The sequence below is a fragment of the Harpia harpyja genome, chromosome 18, assembly GCF_026419915.1.
Source record: "Harpia harpyja isolate bHarHar1 chromosome 18, bHarHar1 primary haplotype, whole genome shotgun sequence".
Lineage (NCBI taxonomy): Eukaryota > Metazoa > Chordata > Aves > Accipitriformes > Accipitridae > Harpia > Harpia harpyja.
This window is the reverse complement of record NC_068957.1, coordinates 22,856,940-22,878,434: the sequence shown is the minus strand read 5'-3', so window position 1 is coordinate 22,878,434 and position 21,495 is coordinate 22,856,940.

Sequence of the window (21,495 nt, the reverse complement as noted above, 5' to 3'; positions counted from 1 at the left end):
TTCCCCAAAATAAAATTTACACTGTTTTAGGAGAAAGTAATTTTATTTGTTCGTGATTGTCTTTAGCTGTTGCCTCTACCAGCATTTAAAAATACTATTTATGTGTTCTGTTTGTAGTGGAACTCAGTGCAAAAAAAGGGAGAAGCTTTCAACAATCATCGTAAGTGCAAACAACAAAACAAAACAGTTATTTTGTTGGCATAGAGCAAGTCATGGCTGACTGCTTTCCTGGAAACCTAGTGTATGAGGGTTCCAGTTCCATCCTCTTTATAAATGTATTAGTACCTATTGTTTTAGCACCAGGTGCACATATTTGTCTACAAATTATTTTCCTTCTGAAGGCCAAAGAACAAAAGCCAAAAACCCCTAAATTGGAAAGTAACCTCATCCAAGCTCGTATAGAGGAAATCCAACACTCCCAGCTCTATCATTCCAAAAAACATGAAGACAACACAAGGGAACTGCTCTATATGCATTACAGAGAGAAAAGGGACAATATTTACTCAAGAAAACTCATACAGTCTCACTGAGAGATTAGGGGAAGAAATGTTCTTTCCCTTTACAGCAAGCCAGTACGAGTCTTACGAGGCACACTGCCAAAAGATGCAAGGGAGATAGAAGTAAGGCACTCTTATTTCTGACAGCAGGTTCATCCGGGAAAACTCCTGCAGAGCTTAGTGTGACCCTGCAGCTGCTGGCACTAACGGGGACATTCTCTTTGCACCGAGAGGCCTCACAAAAGCTGGTGTAGCCCCCAATATGTTCTCAGCCATCGTCTTTCATTCATTTAATAACCAGTAGTAAGGTATCTTCTGCCTTGCATTGCAACTTCTGAATATGTTACTTCTGTAATTTGAGATACATCTGGTTACCCATTTTCCTCTCGAGTACCAAGTCTAACGTCTTTGATTTCAGTAACAGTTTCACGTAATTATTTAGCAGTAAGAAAAAAATCTGAAGCATATTTTATCACTTATTTTATTATAGGTCTTGCTATACAGTCAGAACAATGAAGTTCTTGTGTTAAATGACTGAAAGCGTGCTCAAAATGTAAAGTTACATGATGCTTTTGTTTTTGCCATTTTGTTTTTTCCTCTCCAAAGACTTGGTTGAGAGACTGCACAGCTGAAATGTACCCATGTAAAAAAGGATCAGATTCATAAGAAGAAATAGATGAATAGAATAGCAGTAAAAAGTGAAAATACTTTAAATTTTATAGGAATTTTTACAATTATCTCACTCCTGCAATTCAGGTTAAATAAATACTTGCAAGTCCTTGTGATCACATTGTAATGGCAAACAATGGATACCATGACCTGAAGCAATTCTGGAAAACATCACACAGAAAATCTATAGCCTACCCTCGTGCCCTAAGCGTTTAAAGTCAGAAGCTATAGGGAAATCCACTCAGGTATTGCCAGTTTTCTGCAACTCTGGTTTTCCAATTTTGAATTATTTTAAAGAACACACTTAGAATATTCAGATAGATTTTTGACAACTTACGTAGAGTCACCTAAGAGTAGAAATTAATCCTCTTACACTACGATAGTACAACCAGCAGCACCACTGCTATTAAGGAGCAGGTATTAGTCAGGACATAACCAAATAAAGATTTCAATTTAAGCCTTCATATTTAGACATCTTCAAAGATTTGACACTGTTAGTCCTGCAACAAAAAGCTATGAAGAGATGCAAGGTGAATTAGCTGTACTATAAGAAGTTGGGAAGGGAGGGACTTATCCTGACAGATCATAACAGTGTCAAATCTACTGAGCAAAGTCACTCCTCTGTAGGGAAGTATTTTATTTAGAAAGGCCATTTCAGTCCTCTGTGAAGTCAAAAGAATACATCACTTTCACCTGTGATCCCTTTTTGCTTAAGATCACATAGGTAACATCAGCAGCTTAGAAGAGAGCAATCTGTTACAGTTGCCAATAGTGATGCCACAAACACAGTTCACTGATTTCTATGTTAAACACTTTTTAGAAACCCTCTTTCCTGTTGAGAAATGTAGGCACGGGTTTAGTATTCAGGGGTACAGGCACAAATAACATTGTGCATTTGATTAGCTTTCACTGAAATACGCTGCTTGGCTCAGTAATGACACAGTTTAGAAATAGATATCTAGAGAGTCATTAAAGTTTTAAGCCATATGGACAACATTCACCTCTGAGGCAGCGACAGAGAAGTAATCGGGTGGAATAAAGGGGGAAAGAGACTTGGGAGCCAGTAGATGAGTTTGCTGTTTAGAGAAAACACAGGAAGAAAGGAATGGGAAAGGGGAGTTTCTTCAGAAGGGCAAGAGGCTTTAGAAGTGGAATATTTTCACTTACTTTTTTACCCATCCTGGTTCAGTTTGTCACCAGTTGCTCACCATATGGGGCCATCTCTCCTGTGAAGAACCTCCAAGCTCTTTCTCCTCCCATGATGAAGCTCTCTGTCCACAAGTCCCATTCCAGTCTCCAAAAAGTAGTCCTAGGTAGGTCTGTGGGTAAAATAAATGGATGTGTACTCTGCATATGCTTTGAACCACCTCTGTATATAGGGATGAATGAGGCAGATTAAGGAAAATGTAATAGTCACAGCAAGAAGGCCAATGGTCAGGCAGTCTCTTCCTCTATAGGTTCACCACTGGGTTTAAACAAGTAAGTGAATCTTCATCGGCAATAACAAGTAATGTCCTTCGTCAGTTATATGTAAAACAGAAAATAATACTCAGAAATGATTATTGCCTTCTTAAGCAAAATGATTTTGTGGAAAAACGAATGCAGAAAAAGGTAGGCTCCAAAAATAACTTGTACTTGGTTTTTTGGGTGGAGGAAACAGGGAAGCAGGGGAACACTGTAAACTCACGTGAAATGCAGCAGCAGAAAGCATGAAATGAAGCCAAAGCAATTAAGCATGTGTGAACTGCTGCTAGCAGGGAGGATGCAAATTACTCACCTGTATATTTGACTTTCCAAACTATTAAGGAACTTTGGGAAGGGAAATCATCAGTCTTGGGGGTGATGGGATCAACTAAGTATCTAGGAACCCAGGTGGGAGTAGAGGGGAGACAGGAAGAGTTTTCTGCTTTTAGAGGGGGTTTTGTCCCCTATAAAAACAGCTGTGGAGGGATCAGTAGGTGAAAGGAAGAACCTGAGAAATAAGGTACAATTCCAAAGTTCGATACACGAGACAATTCCCTTTTCTCCCGTTTCTTAAGCCTCATACCAGAGGAAGACAGTCCTGTGCCAGTTATAGAAGGCAAAGGAAGGGTAGCAGCTGTCTATCATGTGGAAACAATTAAGGTAGGAATGAAGGCCAACAAGGCACAAGTTCTCAGGTGCGTGAGTTTACCAACATGCTGCACAAGTGCCACCCCCCCCTTACTGCCAGGTAAGGGCACAACCTCCGCCAGCCTGGTGGCTCAAGACTAGCCCCTGCTGTTTGGATAGAGTCATCATGAGAGAGAAGACTTAGAGAAGGGCAATTCCTAATTCTCCTTCAGAGGCCATTTCAGTTTAATTTAGGAATTAGCTTCTGTTACAGTCATCGTCTCTACAATGACATAAAACTAAAGAAAATAAAGAAAATTTAAGAAAAGAACTTGCTACATTCTCAATGTATTTGTATTTCTGTACTACAATTTGGCTCTTAGATATTTAACTTAGATGCACTTCTGAAACAAATTTACTTTTTTACCTACTTAGGGACTGTAACCCGGCCAATATGTGTTATTTTCAACTGTTTTCAGTATTACATTTTCCTCTCTTAATATTTGTTTTCAGGTATCGTTGTTGGCTCGATTTTCCAGAGCTCAAAGAAGTGTGGAAATTTCATATTCCATTCAGCACTTTCTCATGAGATATGAAAAGTGTATTCATAGAAAGCAGTTGTATTTGGGTTTAACATTGTTAGCATTTCCTCTCATGAGGGATATTAAATAATTTCATGCACAACTGCTCAAAATATTTTTTAAACTTCTGTAAACATAAGATTGCCAAATTCTAACATATGTTATGTGGTATTTAATCCTCAAGAGGAACTGAAGGAACAAAACACTTCTGCTAAAGTAATTAATAAGCACCAATACAGATACCTAGAAGCTGTTCCATCAAAATGAATCATATCCTCCTGTAAGTCACACCCAATATTTAGCAGTCTAAAAAAGAAAATTCAATACACAAGAATGCCGGCTAAAACGAGTGCTGAAATCTTATGTATCGAGATCAAATCATCAAAGCTGTGCTACCTTCTGGTGCTCCTGAATTAGGAAAAATAGGGAAGTTATTTGTAGAAAATTAATTTTGCCTATGAGAAATCTGTTTTGGCACAGCATATGAATCCTGTGGGGACTGGCGATTAAGGTTAAAGTGTATGCTAATGAATTATTGAAAGTAAATTAAAAACCAGGAGAGTTCCCTAACTCCATTACATTCATAAAGGTATTTTTAGTTGCCACTTACAGAAGTGACAGATAAGTCTTACTTTTTGTTTTACTGCAATTTACGGTATGCAAGATTCTCTGTTAAATGAATCCCATTATAATACTTGGTAAGTATTACAGTACTTCACATATTTTGTGCTAATATTTATTAAGCAAAAGTAGAAACAGTTGATAATGAAGTCAGTGGATTAAGCTCAGGTCACGTGTGAATCTTTTTAATCAACACAGAATTCCTCAGGGTGTAACAAAAATGTTAGACTCTTTCAATCGGTTCAGTGGAAAAGCTCTTGCCTATAGTTGCCTGGCAGTGCTGCTTGGTGAGAGCTACAGGAAAATGCTTCCAGTTCAGGATCCACAGCCTCAAACCTTCTCCTTTCATTCTTTTCCCTTCAATGTACTACGTAGGATATACCCCATGAAACCTTTGTGAAGATGCTGCTGGTGTTCACAAGAATGTCCTCTTACATATTAGGCAGACTGCTTATCAAAAAAGAGACCAGATTCAATTTGCTTGTTAGGGTTGAAAACCACATCTGCTAGCCCTGGGACACTGCTCCACCTGGCCACAGGGGAGGAGGGAAAAGGTATTTTCTCCTCCTCCTTTCAAGGTATAACAGCACAGAGAAAAGAATTTAAAATTCAATGAACTGGAGAAGGAATAATAGGGAGAATCTGTACCTTAATCAATGAGGTATTTCATTGGATTATCATTGCTATTTCTGAAATTAGAACCACTTAACTGCTTTACGCTGCACTGAATGAACATTTAAAGTAAAAAATAAAAATCAACTTGAGTCTGTATTAGGATCATGGACACCTCCATAGGGGGTATCACTAGGCTATAAAGTCATGCTCTTTTGTTTTCTTAATATTCCCTGTATTATTTTGTTTTAACTATTTACCATATGACAGTTTTACACATAAAATCTTAATTTATATATTCGTATTTTCACTGTTTATAATAATTTCAATAGAATTTTTTATGATTGGTTTAGATTTTGTTCTTTTTCATTTTTATTTTTTTTCCAGTAACCTTTACTGAAAGGATAATTCCAAATAAAAAAAATTATCTTTGTTGATTTTTGGTTTTGTTTTTGATAATCCTCTTGATGCTGAATACAGAAGTCTGGACAGTTTAAGATATTATTAATAAAATGCAAGGCCTTAGTAAAATAAAAAGCCCATATTTCTTCATCTTCACAGCATAAAGAATGGAAACTTCCTGCTTACAGCTTTAAATACTGTCCAGGTCAATTGTCATGCAAAGACATTATCATCATTAAATAATGCTGTTCTTAGGGTTCAATCCCAAGAAGTTATTTCATTCAGTTGCCATTATTTGGTCCTCATTTTTGTACCCTGAATGAGATAGAAGTGACACAGAAATTGAAATTTCTTTTTCCTTTACAGAAGGTTCCTCCAGTTGAGTATTGAGAAAATTAGTTGAACTGCATAATGTTGCTGCCTTTTTCATAGGTGCTTCTGTTGTGGAAACATTCTGTAAGCTTTTACAAAAATAATGTATTAATTTACACTAATGATACAACCACTATATTATTATACAATTTTTCCCACTACACCTCTGCACAGGATCTATCCATGTGGATCAAAGTCAGCACTCCTCTAGCTGGAATTACGTGGCTTGCTTTAGGGCACAATTTAGCTCACTCAGTAGAGATAGGTGTAATTTATTTATTTTTATTCTTAGTTGAAGAGGCTCTTAAATACCTTTACCACAAAGCAAAATAAAGTGGCCATGAAATTTTGGCTCATCAGCGGATGAGGTGTACATTAACCTAACCTGCCTGTGATTAAACAGGCTGAGAGCAGAGCAAGCTTAATTAAATAGACGGAAGAATTTAAGAATCAGATTAAAGAACAGAATATGAAAACCCCATGATGCTGAACCCTTTATTTAACAGAGTATTTATAAAACAGGTGTTTAACATATAATTTTTGCATCTTCTATGCAGGCTGTGGTTCCACAAAGTATGGTTTTGAAGGTTTTAGAGACCAAAATACACTTTTCTATAGAAAAAAGATGTGGGAACTGCCTACTAGGCTCCTTTCAACTATATCACAAATTTACTTTTTCACTAAACACAATGCATTTTTATAGGCGTTCTTATTATTTTTTTCTTATTCTGGAAACAACCCAGCCCTTCCCCCAACATCAAGACTCTTGGATCCACTCGTCAACTTCAGTTCGACAAGCAGTAGAGGTCTCAAAGATACAACATTCAAGAACTATGAAAATCGGCAGCTTGCGAGGAGAACCACTGTCCCTACAGAAGGAAAGCTTGAGAGTTCAACATTATAGTCCCGTTTCACCAACCAGTATATTTTAGCTGTCCAGTGAGTGCACACCAGCTGCTCACCCACTGCAGCACGGTGGATGCCTTCTCCAGGTAGTAGCTATGGGCTGTTGGAACCTGCTGACACCATCTCGTGGTTGGTGGGCAAAGGAGAAGTACTGGGCACAAGGGAAACTCTGGTCCCAGGTCTTCTGTTTTGTGAATGTAATGTGAATGTAGGATAAGCATTTGCAAGAAAACAGGCTTCCTTGTTTCACAAGGTATCTTTCCAGGTTTTCATCACATAGCAATTCTTTGGCACAAAGCTGAAGCTGAAATACTCAAAAATCAGGTTCTGAAAGAAGCTGCACTGAGAACTTCACATTTTTCACAGCTCAGCAAACACTGGCATGGAAAAGCTCTGTTAACATGGTCCACATATTTGTGCTGAAAATAACATTTAGCTGTAGACATACATATCAAGACAGAGATGTAAAAAATTCCAAATATTTTTCCACATAAACTCAGAATGACAAAATATCATCTGCTAACACAAAGCAGTATAAAAAAACCCCAAAATCTCATTTTGCTAGATATTTAAGTTCAGTAACTGTCTAAACGAAAGGGCATTTTCACTCCCCGCTTTTAAGAAACCAAAATTTATAGCAGTATAGTAGGAGTCTTCAAGGTCAAAGGGTATATAGTCTGCTTGCTGCAATATAATCTGACATGATAAATCATGTACAAGCAGCCAGCAGTGCTGCTATCATGAATTTGTAGAAGGAGAATAGAAAATGATTTTTACAAAATATTCATTAAACTATATAGCAATTTCCATTTTTTATGTGTTCTGTTTTACTGCTTTATTTTTCCTTCACAATAAACAATCTTTAAAAAAAAGCCCTTTCTCTTTCTTATCTCTCCTCCAACAAACATTATGCCACAGAGAAGACTACTAGTAGGATAGTTTTAGAGAAAGTAGGTAGAGGCTTTCTTTGGGACTATACCAGTACTATATAAAGCAGATTTTTCATGAAGTATGAAGAAGTGACACATATTCAGTCTTTTTTTTTTGTTATGAAAAAACACACACATAACATTCCTGAGGATGATGGCAAAGGATCAGAGCTTTCAGAAAAACCTTAATCTGCTGCTTGCTCTATTTGTATTTCACCTCAAGGAAGAAGTAATTACAAGATTGACAAAAAAAGTTATTGAATTTGTTTAGTGCTAAATCCTGCAAATATGTTAGCATGGTTGAAAGCTATAAAGAACCAAAATCTCCACAGAGCCAATAACATAATATTGGAGCACCTGAAAGATATGTTTTACAAGATACAAAAGATGATGCTAAAACAGCCTACACCATGATTGAAGGGTGGGAGTGGGAGGGAATTTGAGTCTAGCATGCAAAATCTTTGGACTTTCAATACAAGATTTTATGGGCAATATAGACTAATAAAAGTGCAATAAATACGAATTAAAATGGGAAAAATACACAGAATCCAGTGCATTAATCAAACCAAAGCAGCTGAGAATCACCTTACTCTCAGATAGGATGGGATAGAGAGATTCAGAGTGAATTCCATTACTTAACAATACCAGCTATCATTTAGTGGTACCGCCAGAATCAGCTTTCAAGGTGCTGTAGAAGAAATGCTGTTTTTTCCCACCTCTCCTTACACAACTTACTAAGGTGGCTGACTTTAATTCACTGCTACGTGAGAGGGAATTTTTTCAAATTGAAAAAAAGAAGCGGCCATGGCTTCTCATAATTTAACCATGTTAGAAAAAATTCTAAGACCTCATACCAGAATGAATCATCTACTAGCAATTTTTTCTTTTTTCCATTATTATTTTAAATTTTCAGATGACATCATGTCAGCACTTTATACTGCTATGTTATACTTCATGTTCTTTGTCATTTATAAACCAGTACTTTACATTTCTCTTTACGATGATCTTTCAGTGGATTTAGATTACTTCTATCCATATTATTTGTTCAATGAAATGAGGGTAGATAGAGCTGGAGATAGTTGCAAAGGTGGGAAGGGGAACAAATCTCAAGGGATGAACCTGATCCATTTCTCCTGCATTAAACAGGCTTTGCTACTGACTTAATTAAGAGGCTCTGAATATGGGGAAGGAGTTGCCTATCGGTCTTCCAGAAAAGTTTCTCCCCATCTACTTTTTATATTTCCCTTCTTGTGTGTATTTAAAGAGAGTTAAAAATTCTATGCATTTAGAAAAAGAATGAAAAGCCTCATGCTAACTGTACTTGTTACCTGTTGCAATTGATTATATGTAATTGCTAAAACTATTATCTTTTTTGTTGATATTATCTGTTAAATTCTGGCATGAAACAAAGTAAATGAAATGTATCTTTTTTGTTTCTGTTTCATGAGAAATCGGGAAACAAGTTAATAGGTTTTTTTCCCTGTAAATTTTCCTAAGTCCCTACAAATCATTATTTGAGTACCTCAGAGTTTGGAATTGAACCCCTTACTAAAAGGAAGAAGATTATTTTTTCTCATGAGTGTGCTACTGTTTTCAGGGAATACACACTTTTCTCCTGTATGATCTGGATGCATATTTTGGCATATTTTTGCAGGTCGTACGTAGAATCATATAACGACAAGACTATCCTATGGTGAAATAGTAGGAGCTTGTGGGCATAGACACCTGGACCTCTGTAGAATAAGTGGATTGGATGCAACAGTCTCATGCAGCAGATATGATCTGTAAGTTATTTGATGGACCATTTAAATTTCAATAATACTTCAATGAAAGAGCCTTCTTTTATTACACTTCTAAAAAATCGGCACTGTCCACCAAATGTGTTTTTTATTTACAGGCTAGCAGCTGATAAAAATAGTCTGTTTTATAAATGTGATGGCTGGCTATTTAAGTGTTTTGTTTATTATTATTGTCTTTTAGGAACCTTAAGATTCATAGCTTAAATCCTTTGTTAGCTTGTCAGAAAGAACTAAATTCCATTTCACTGTCTTTATTTTATGATATCCATAGCCCCCTTATTTGACACTTTTTAATGCTATTTCCAGTGTTAGCTGGTGCCTGTAACTAGCAATAATGAAGATCAGTAAACGTGTCATCCATTCAGGACAGCTGAGGATATTCACATTGGCCATTTACTTCTAAAGAACAAACCTGTTTGAACTACTCAAAAAGTTGGTAATTTAAATAAACATATACAACAAAGATATTAATTCTAATATTTATTTCAGGAATAAGCTATTTACTGCACAAAATCACTGACTCACAGATAATAATACATAAAGGCCAACCCCCCAATCTAGGAAATACCTGCCATTTCTTTTTGGACTCTCACTGATAGTATCAGCATTAAAAAAGGAAAGAAAGACTTGACTAAAACAACCCTTTTCCTTTATTTCAGGAATGCAGGAGTGAAGTATTTATTAGCCAACTGTATACATTTTGCACCTTATTGCCCATAGACGCTAACTCAGAACACCTGGCCCACATGACCATCTGCCTTTCAAGTTGCAACATCAAATGCACTGCTGCTCCACTCCCTGGGCAAACTCTAGCAGGACATCAGATTATGGATGTTAAAAGCTCTCATTTTTACACAAGAAACCTAGTAGTGGTACTTATTAGCTGAGAAACTATTTTGACTCTTTTTATATGGTGAAGCTTGAAAACATTATCCCTGTGAGGGACATATAAATGGAAATTAGATGCTGCTTTTTGCCCAGAAAGCAAGCAACTATCAGCACTGTCGAATGTTTGCTTTTCCTTTTCTCCTTAATTCTTTGGAACAAAAAGGCCAGCTGGCATTATTTCAATTTCTATTATTTTCTCAAGGTTTAAAGAGTAAGCCAAACTCACAATTACCATACATCTAGATGGCAGACAGTCAGTATAAAATAGATAAATCTACCAGCATTGATGATTAGCCTTTAGCTTTAGAGAAGAAGTCCTGCTCATATTGCACTCATCATTTAATTTAAAATATATCATATGAAAATTAAATGCACCTCTCAAACCTGCTGTTATTCTTCATTCCACTTTTTTTCTCTGGGTGTGACCACATTCATTATAGTAACCGTGGGCTGCCATTTATAACTTTCCATGTCTTTTGTGTCCAGTGAACTAGAAATAGCTCAACCCAGTTCATCTGACCTACTGAACAGGTGCCTTGACTATAACCAGAGGCTAACAGAGCACATTAAATATTATTTTGAGTCACTAAATGCAGAAGTCCGCAGTATATGCAAGCTGATATACTTCAGGCCAGATTTACTATTCAGGCAAATAGGTATAATCCTGTCTTCAAAGACTGAATAATTTGCAAGGAAACTAGGGCTCCAGTAGAATTTACAAATTTTGGGAATGATACTGTCTTACCCATTCTGATTCACCCTCATAGGTCTAAGGGTCCTGTGCCATGTGAAAACTGCACAGAGACTGGCAGACCCCCCGGCTCTTACACAGAAAGCTTCTCATATTCCATAGAAGTAGGGAAAGAAGTCCTAACTTAAGTCCTAACTTTCAAGCTCCTAACTGTAGACATCCTGTTCTCAGGAACAGTTTCTAGACAAGCAGTGCCTATAAATTTCACAGAAGCCACGACTGGGTGCTTTATTGCTCCCAAACACCTAATAGTCAGTAGTAAGAGAACAAAAATTTAAGCTCTTCTGAAACAAAGTACTTAATACCCCTGTTAAATTCTGCAGAATTAGAATGGTTGCTGAAATTTTTATGTTTCATGCTTTTCACTGGCAAACATGACCCTCGCCCATAGTTAACAAATAAATGCAGCTTGTTCAAGTAACTTCAGAAAACAGTCTCTAAAAAGCCCAATTGCTAATTTTTATCATTCAAAATACACAAGAAAACCGGACCTGGTTGTATCTCTATGCTCCCCCCAAACTGGACAGCGTAAGTTTTAAAACCAAAAGCTGATTTGGTTACTAGGGAAGTGGCTTGGGTACCGGAACATCAAGACTAAACTATGAGCTGTTACAGAAGGACTTGAAGGACCTTTCTATTCCCTACCCTCAAAATACGGGTAGTAAAACTATTCTAAGTCAGAAAGGTATCAAATTCCCAACAGTTAACATTCCAGCCGAAATGACCAGAAATGTCCATATATAAGTTTTCAAAATTTATAATGGGAATATCCTGTTAACAGCAAAAGTAGCTGCCATGAAAGAGCTATGCCCGGTAGCTGAGATCACCACAGTGCCTCAGCAGGCTTTGAGTCCTTGAGGCAGATACTCTCACCTTTGGATTAGAAGGCCTTAGAAAAGTATGCTTTTAGTGATAACTGCAGACCAAAAATTAGTGTGATTAACACAGTTATCCATAAACACCAATTCAGCAATTGCATTTTTGTTGCTAGTCTACAGAACTACCTCTCTACTGCAGATCTTTTTCGTACAGACTAAAACGTATATGGAATTTGAGCTACCTTGCAAGTGCAATATGGCCAACGTTTGCTATACAATTAATAATGATGAAGAGAAATCCCATGAAGCATTTATATTTTAAATCCCAAAGAGAATTATAATGTTAATGTAGAGGTCTCCAAAACTAGAGCTCAGTACATATAAATGGAAATGGAAAGGGAGTTCAAACTCACACACAACCAAGTATCTACAAAGGGATCTGGGGTTGCATCCCTTCACTGAAGTAATTAAGAGCAAATCTGGAAACTGCCATCTTAATAGAAAAATACATTGCTGCAAATCTGTAGCTTTTAAATGTTTTGGTTAGTCATTGACCAAATCAGACTGCAGCTACTAATTTTCAAAAGCGGCCATTTGGTTTACAGAGCAACCACAGTATGTGGATTATAAGTATCAAGAGTCTTTGTTCAAAGTAGTACAATTTCTAAAGAAAAAGCACTTTGTTGGTCATTACTGCAAAATTCTTTTTTACAATTGAAACCTGTGCCTGTTCACCTGGGAAGAATTTTAATACAGAAACATTTTAAACGTTAACACCTACATAATAGCCTACAGAATGTGCCTAATAAAGGCTGATTTACCACTGTATTTGATTAAACTGTATCTCCATCTGCAGAAGGTAAATGGATTCTTAAATTACTGGGGATAATTATAGCCCACAAACCTTGCAGACCCCTTGCATCAGTCCCTGTGCAATGAATAAGGCGGCAGCTCCACCTCACCTTACTGTGTACTCTGACTTGTACAATGAATGCTGTATAATACATATATGTATAATATCTCTAAGTATGAAATTAAACCAAATGAATCAGTTAAATCTCACGAGGTATCCCCTTCCAAAGGCATAAGAAGCTTAGTAAGTACCCTACACTAGTGCTGACCCTCTGTGCATAGCAAACATCTCTCCTTACTACAACCACTGAATCCCCTTTCAAAAAGAGAACCAACCCCAAAACACATCACTGGATACATCTAAATCTTCACCGAAGATCATGTTGTGATGGTTATCATGACAGGGGGAAAAATGTTATTATATCAGTATTTCAATCTTCTAAACTACTTATATTCTAATACCTTCAAGAGTTACACGTTCCCACATTTCGCAAAAAAGTTAAAGACATTCTTTAATTATTAAAAGCAGAAAAATAAAACATGACTGTTGCTGTTTTTCCTCAATCTATCAGATGTTTCTCTGCTTACACGTGTAGTATTAGTATCATACAGCTACACTGCAATTCAGACCTGACAGACAATTTGTAACTTAATCTCATAACTTGTGCAGAAGTTCTGGTCTTTGAAATGACCCCCAAAAAGGAGACAATAGAAATTCATATCAGTAGCAGAACAATCAAAAGAGCTTGTGCTTTGGGGGGGTTGTTTTGATTTTGGTTTTGGTTTTTTTTCCCCATTAAATGCCTAAAACAGTGACCAGCCCAAATGCTCCAGTAAAGCTAAGTTGAGCTGAAATTTTAGCAGGCAAATGTTCTGAACTCAGCCAAACAAGGTTATTTAAAGTAATTTCACCTAAACATCAAGGGAAATTTAGCAGACAGAAGGATAATTGTTAGATAATTATTGAAAAAACAATTTTATTTAAAATGGACACACCATCCTAAACTCAATGTTTCTGTATTAATGATGTATGGAAGCTGATTTTTAGACAGAATCAGGCTAACATACAGATTGTATTTTGATATCACATTTTCCAATTCCAGTTAAAACAAAGAAGGCACAAAGATTTGAGGACTTTTGAATCCCACTCTGCATGCTGCAGTCCGTCTACCAGAAAGGACAAAGTGAGAAAAAAGGGGCCAAAAAATGTTTTCTTTTTTGATAATGGGAGAAAATTGTCCAGTTTCCAATTTTGTTGTTGACTTAGCTGATAAGAAATCTGCTGTTAATGAAACCTTTGATGATAATTAATTTAACAGCAAAAAAAAAAAAAGTGATTCATTGTCTTTTAATTTAATGCCAAAATTTACCCTTTTTGCTGGTATTTTAGAAAAAAAGTCTGTTTCCCTTGAAAAGCCCCTAGGCAACAGTTTTAAAGTCTACAGAAAGTAGAGAGAGGAAAAAGAAAAAATTTGGCAGAACACTAATATTAAAAAAAAAAAATTAAGAGGTTTAAGCCAAAATATCTTGACAATAAATATCTATCGAATGTTTATTATTTTCAGAAATGCTGTGTTAACACACTACAGGAAAGCTTAGGGTATTGCAGTGGCACTTATGCCTAACTCCACAGCTGCTACAACTATAGCACAAACTTTGATATATTTGGTTCCACATCACTTCTGAAACATACCCGAGTAGTATTCTTGTTCTAAAGACATGTAAAACAAAAACACAAGTGTCTGAGTACATCTCACCTAGTTTTAGACATGTAAATGAAGCAACTAAGTTAGAATCTCCTGCTCCTTTAAGGACAGTAGAGAGGACAAGCACATGTACACTGCTTATTTTATGATTCAAAGGGTCTCCTGGAGATGTCTGTCTCCATTCATTGACTGGAGAGGTGATGTATAACAGTTAAACACCTAAATTAGACACCCCAAGTCAGTACTTAAAAGTTATCTGGGCCAAAGCAGCTTAGAGATTGTCTTTACAACATGACAACTGCAACAGAACTGGGAACCGGACCTCCTCAAGATTCTTGTCAGAAATTCTCCTGTACTGATAAAAGAATGGGTCAGGAAAAAAGGAGAATAACCCTCCCTTCTTCTCAAACTACCTTCCATAAGGTCACATCTAGAGAATGAAATTATATGTAACTGGATCAGTGAGAACGCACTACATAGAGCACAATTTATTCACTGTGTCCAGTCGTAATTTATCCCTGACTGCTGGGTTGCCCCATACCATGCTAGCGCTCTTGCAGAATCACTTCAGGTACCTCTGACACCCACGCGCCTGCTCCGGTGTCAATCCACGCAGCACGGGCTCTCCCACTCATGCACTGCAGGTAAGCAGAAGAAGGACTAAGTGATCTCAGCCTGAACTACACTAAGTTGCTTACACTGGCACTAGTTCAGCCCAGACTGATATGTTTCACGTTATTTAGCTCTGCAGAAAACAACCTATCCAAAGATAATGTGGTGCACATCTCTAGATGGACAAAATATGTTCCATGTTGTGGGGAAATTTCCACACAGTATGTTTCTTCCAAGCAAATCTGATCAGCAACTTTTGCTTGCATTAATACATTTTAGAAAAATAAAATAAATCAATTGGCACGTAAGCAAAACTAAAAGGAACATGACAAATGAAGAATATGTTGGAAATATGTTAGTTCAGGTCTCAGTATTTCATGTCAAGGATGTAGAATAACTAAATTCCTATTTTTATTATTGTTTTATGTTGTACTATCACTTGAGTCCGAACTCCAGAATGAGTGAATAATTAAAAAAAACAAAAACAAACCAACAAAACCCAACACATCAAATGTAGCTTAGCAGGAAAGAAAAAAATAATGGCATTACTTTTTTCTTTTTGTTTTCTCTAGGCCAAGTATTCTAGTGTTATGACTGAGGAATCCAACAGCCATAACACAAATTATGCAAAAAGGAAAAAACAAATTCCAGCAGATTTTAGATTGTAATAGACATTTAACTGCTATGTTCCCTAGCACTGAATGAATGATGTTCTGAGGGTGGAGAATGAAATTGAGGTTTGAGGTACAACATATAACATCACTACAGTGTACAGTGTGATTCTGGACCTATCACACAGATGAACTGCTACTGAAGGGAATTCCCAATGCTTAGTTGAAATGTTACTCAATGGACGATCACAGCTGCTTGAGAATCTTCACAGTGTCCTGAAATTATATATATTTTCCCCAATAATTTCATTAATCTGGAAAATGATGCTGTCACCTCATAGTTTTCACATAATACATTTTATTTAATAAAAAAACCTGGGAGTTACTATGACAACTACAACGTAATATGATTGTTTTTCTAACACTCAGGAACATTAAAGGAGAAACACACTCCTCAAGTCACATATGTTCTATTGTAAATTTTCATTTTTGCTCTAACAGATGGGATGGCTGAATTACAATAGAATCATTTATGTGTGAGGGAAACTGCAATTTCTTCTTCAGTCCATGTTTTATTTGTCATAGTAATTGATGCTGGGTCTTTTGACAACAAACAACTTTTTAGCCTGTAGAATTTTCTTATGCTATGCTAGTAATACTGATACCACTCTCCTCATGCTACGCAATGCCTATAGAGAGACAATATAAAGAATAGAAAATGTAGCATGTTTAATGAAATGACCAATGCTATATGTTGACCTGACATACATTTCACTCAGTTCTGAGTTATCTCAGACATTTCAGTGTCCTTGGTTCATCCTTGGGGACTGACCTTGTGCAACTGCATGAAGCTTGCTTACTCCTCTCTCTATACTTGCTCAGAAAGTGGGTGAGGAAGTCCGAACACAGTATGTTACCTTGCCATTTTTTTGCAACAGGCAAAGCCAGTCATCTCTTGCAAGGAAATTAAGAACTTGAACATGAAATAATTTTGTATGCGAGACTTCCTGTATTATTCACGTATGCAAGTTGACATCAGGTCAGCTTTAGCTAGCGCTAAAACATATTTACGTATGAGTTTCAGCCACGGTTAACACTCTTCTGCAACTAAGGGTCCTGAGGACATTTAAAAAATTCCCCCTCCAAACAGAAATTCTTGAAGTGTACATAATTTTAATACACTATTTTGCTATTTTTTAAGGTCTTTTAATGACAAGCATTCAACATCCCTGCCCTCCCTGAAAATTCAACAGATATTCCAACTTTGTGCTAACCTGTCTCAGAATTATAAACTGCTGCTGATTATGTAAGTCAACAAGAGCTGATTAATGTCTAATAGTATGTAACACAACATGCTATAGAAATGAAACACACCAATACAGCATCTCTGGAGAGTTGTATGTGCAAAACACTGCCAAGTAAATGATGGCCTGATGTAGTTCATTCAAGTACCAATTTAATGTATTAAAAAACAGCAAGAGTTTTCAAGAACAGGCAACAGAAGAAGATAGAGCAAGTAAGAGTTAAGTCACTATTAACTGTATATGTATTGAACCATTAAGTTTACTTCTGGATAGAAATATAATTATCAGCATGTATTCAAGCCAAGAGAGTCAGGGACATAAGGATGTCCTTTGCTAATGCCAACACAGATTACAGAAAACTACTACGAAAATTACCACATCACTGAAAAAAGGCCCAAGGACACAATGATTTTCAAAGTGATGTAAAAAATGCAGTGGTTGGTCAAACCTAGCTCAAATCTAGCTCAGAAAAAGCAAAGCACAGACACACAAAACTTTCAAGTAGGAAAAAATGTACTAAGAATTATTATATTAATCTGGATGAATTACTTCTACCAAAATAATAGAGGAAAAACAAGATAGAATTTTAATCTGGATAAAGTACTTCTACCAAAATAATAGAGGAAAAACAAGATAGAATTGCAGTCTTGTCCATTCTGATCAAAATCACTCTTCTCTCTTGAAGGTGTTTAGAAGTCTTTATAATTATTAATTCTGAAAGTTCAAAAATAGTACTTGCACCATTTCATTGTTACACCAGGAACAAAGACAAGCATCTTCCTACTCTAATGAGTGCTAGAGTCCAATCTTTACCTTTCACTGCAGCCTACACTGCTTGCAAACTATTTTAGTAAGAGTGACAAAGGTGAACAAAGGGATAACTAAGTTAATCATTTGTGAAGGACCAGATTCTGTGTTAAAAACAACAGCAAAGGTGGTTTATCAGATCATAAATGTACACACATTTAAAATTGGAAATACATCAATTACCAATGGTAAATAGAGAATATTCTGCTGCAATAATTCTGAAAATCCAGTGATAACACAATGAAAAACTAATGCTATGACTCTGAAACAGCTGAAAGGAAAGAGGATTTTCTCAGCTGATTCAGTGAGGATTTAGGATCTCAAGGCTTTCCATTGCGTTAGCTAAACTTTTGGATATAAGAACATAGGAATGTATATTTAGATGATAAGTTCTAAAATTGTACTAACACTATTTCAAATCTTGAGCTACCCATTAGTTAAATAATGCTTAGATGTCACATCTCCAAGATCACAGATGCCTTGATCATGCACAAATTAGTCTTCTTCTGTTTTCACAGAATTCGGGAATTCATCAGAATTTTCCATTTAAGATGAAAAAGTGTGTTTCATGCCTAAAAAAGAAAGCATAAAAAAAAAAAAATTGCAGCTTTGAGTTTCCAAAAAAGATACTTGAACGGTGAAACTAAAAACTAAGTTATAGACGGTCTCCTATAAAAGGACAGCATGTGTGACTGACGGCGAGTCAGTGACTTTAGGGCACCCTGCAGAAGCAGAGGGGCTGTCTGATAATATCTCTCAGGGTGCGATACCTCTGTTGGAACAGTCTTGGGAGGCCATTCTACTGGTCTGTGTATCACAGCAAAAAATGCTTGTAGCATAATGCACTCTGAATAACTCAATCTGAAAGTTAAACTAACAGACTTCTTGGACAGTAGTAAATCACTGTCAAACAATGAGAGACACGTTGATGGTTGTAACTCTTTTCTCTGTTGACACATCAATCTGTCTGTCATCCAATTCAGAAAAGAATCCATTACATTAATATGTTTCCACAGGCAAATTGAGAAATTCTGATTTTAATCTAATCAGGGTGGTTATTTTAGTAAATACCAATTTGAGCTTGTTTAAATTTCTTCTTATGAGAAATGAAATTTTAGTTTAAGAAATGAAACATTTAGAGCTGAAAAGAACTAAATATTAGTGCAGCTAAATTACCTTTTTTTTTTTTTTTTTTTAGTAATATTGCTTCTGGAGAAGGTAATATTGTATAAAAGAGAAATGAAGCTGCTACAAATGCTATATTCCTCAAAACTAGAATATTCTCATTCACGAGGATACAGATGCACCAGATATTTCAGGTATATTAAAAATTCACAAGAGTCTTTCCTTACTCATTCATCAAACAGAATTAGTTGATACAGATTTTTTCAATCAGATACATACTAATGCTCCATCAAATAAATAACAACTCAAAAAGGCATAATTCTACTGAATCAATGGAGCTGCCCCTGTAGGCCCAGATGGAGATGAAAATCATAGAAGGCTGAGAGACAGGCTCCTGGAACTCATTTCTAACACCAAACACTGCACATTTTGCATAGAAGCTCTTTTTTTTTTTCCATGTTGACACCTGCATTTTTGGAGGAATTTGATTCAGACAACTATCAGAACATGTGATGAATCTGAACTAGATCTGTGAGAATTCAAGCTTTTACATCTTCACAAAAGATTAAAGTGTTTCATGTTATTTCACCTTTAAAGTGGAGGTTTCTTCTGGTATGGACAAAATCAAACCTAAACCTCCTGAAATGAGGTTCTTTTTCCTCTGAAATTTCATTCATGATCTTTATATTTTCAGCCTAATACTGCTCTCTGAAGATCATTTCAGTGCCCAGTCAAGTGTAACTCATTTCCTTTCTGGTCCAGAAGTACAAAAATACTCTTCCCTAATTCAGTCCACATGGCTAGAACTTGAAAGCTACCTTAATGAGACCAATATAATTGTTTTCAGCTTTTTGAATATTTTCATTAATGACAAGGAAAAGCATAGACATTCACAAACTAGCAAGAGCATCCTGGGCTAAAGGAGCAAAATAGAATTTCTTTTTTCAATAGATTGGATCACACAGGTAACCTTGCCATTACTATGTACGTACTTTAAATGTGTCAAGAGAAGACCGCATTAAATCATACAATGCCAGATATGTAGAAATGATAATTTCCTAGTGATATTTTTCTCTAGGCAGCTTCTCTGAAACATTAGAAAGGTTATCTACCGTTAAAAAAAAAAAAAAATCATTATGTTTCTCAGTATGTCAATACTGCGTTAGCATTTTTTTTATACTTGTGGAAGACCATGGTGAAAATATATGGCAATTGCCATACAATACAATACAAAAATGTATTACTGACTCTTATATCATTTATTGTGAAACTTGTCTAGATATCATAAAGCTCATGAAATCATGACAGTTGCATATGAATATTGGCAGATGTAATAATGTAAAATTAAAGGCTCGAGCAGGACAAAGAATTTATATTTGCCTATAGCCCATGGTCCAGAACTTATTTACCTCCACATATACTTTTATCTTTGTGTAAATAATTTTGCATTTTACCCTGCTATTTACTTTTTGGGCTGTGTCTTGTATCAGGCACATTTTAGATTACTACTCAGTACAAAACACTTGACATGAATATTTAGGTACTATTGCTTCCATGGTAGGCAATCGAGACAGAGAATGCATATTTTTTTCCCTCTTTTAACCTAGAGGTGACCTGCCACTGGAATGCAGTTTCCTCTTTCATCATCATTACTTCATAAAAACACTAATAGCACTATGTCATGCAACATTTAGAAAAAACCTAACCAAACAAAACAAAACAAAAACCCCTCCCAGACCAGTAATTACATTACTACTTAGATAATAAAGAAAGAGAATTTTCCTTTATGGCTCAGAGGTGGACACAACTGTAACAAATAACGAGAAAGAAATTTAGAGGATGTTTTTCCTGTGACACAGTGCTACAGACTGCAGCCAAGCAATACTAGCATGAACCTCGGGACAACTGACCCAGTCACGCAGAGAAGCGGAGCCCACGTGCAGACGCTAGCTCGCCCACCAGAAGGGCCTGCCTGGAGAATACTACACCTAAAGGCATTTTTCAGAAGCTTAAAGTTTGCCTGCAAACACTTACTTTGGACAAGAAACTGAAACAGAACAGAAAGTCTTAGGAACTCTTAAATATGTTTCAGTCCACACTTAGAATAATTAAAACATTTTTGATAATTGTTTAACACTGCTAGGTAACCAGAATTATTATTATTTTACTTATACTGGTGCAGCTCGTAAGCACCGGGTGCAGAGGAGGCTCTCTTGTGCTGACAAACAGAAAAGAGAAGCAGTAAGCGAGCTCTGATTCCAACTGCGACTACACAAAACCACAGACAGCGAGGGACATTTAAGGAAATACCAAGGCACTATTAATCAGCACGATAGGCAAGGAGCATAGCACATCAGCAGCTCTTTCCTTGAGAAATCTCGAGGAGTTAACCCTGCAAGCTTTCTTGTGCCACCTATCTTGGTGGATGCGTGGTCTTTCAGTCCCCAAATGTTAGCCGTGTAGGATGTTGGAGGGAAATGAGGAGGACTGTTCTTCAAAGGGAAACTACTAAAACCCACTAAAAATAATGGAGTGAGCTCAA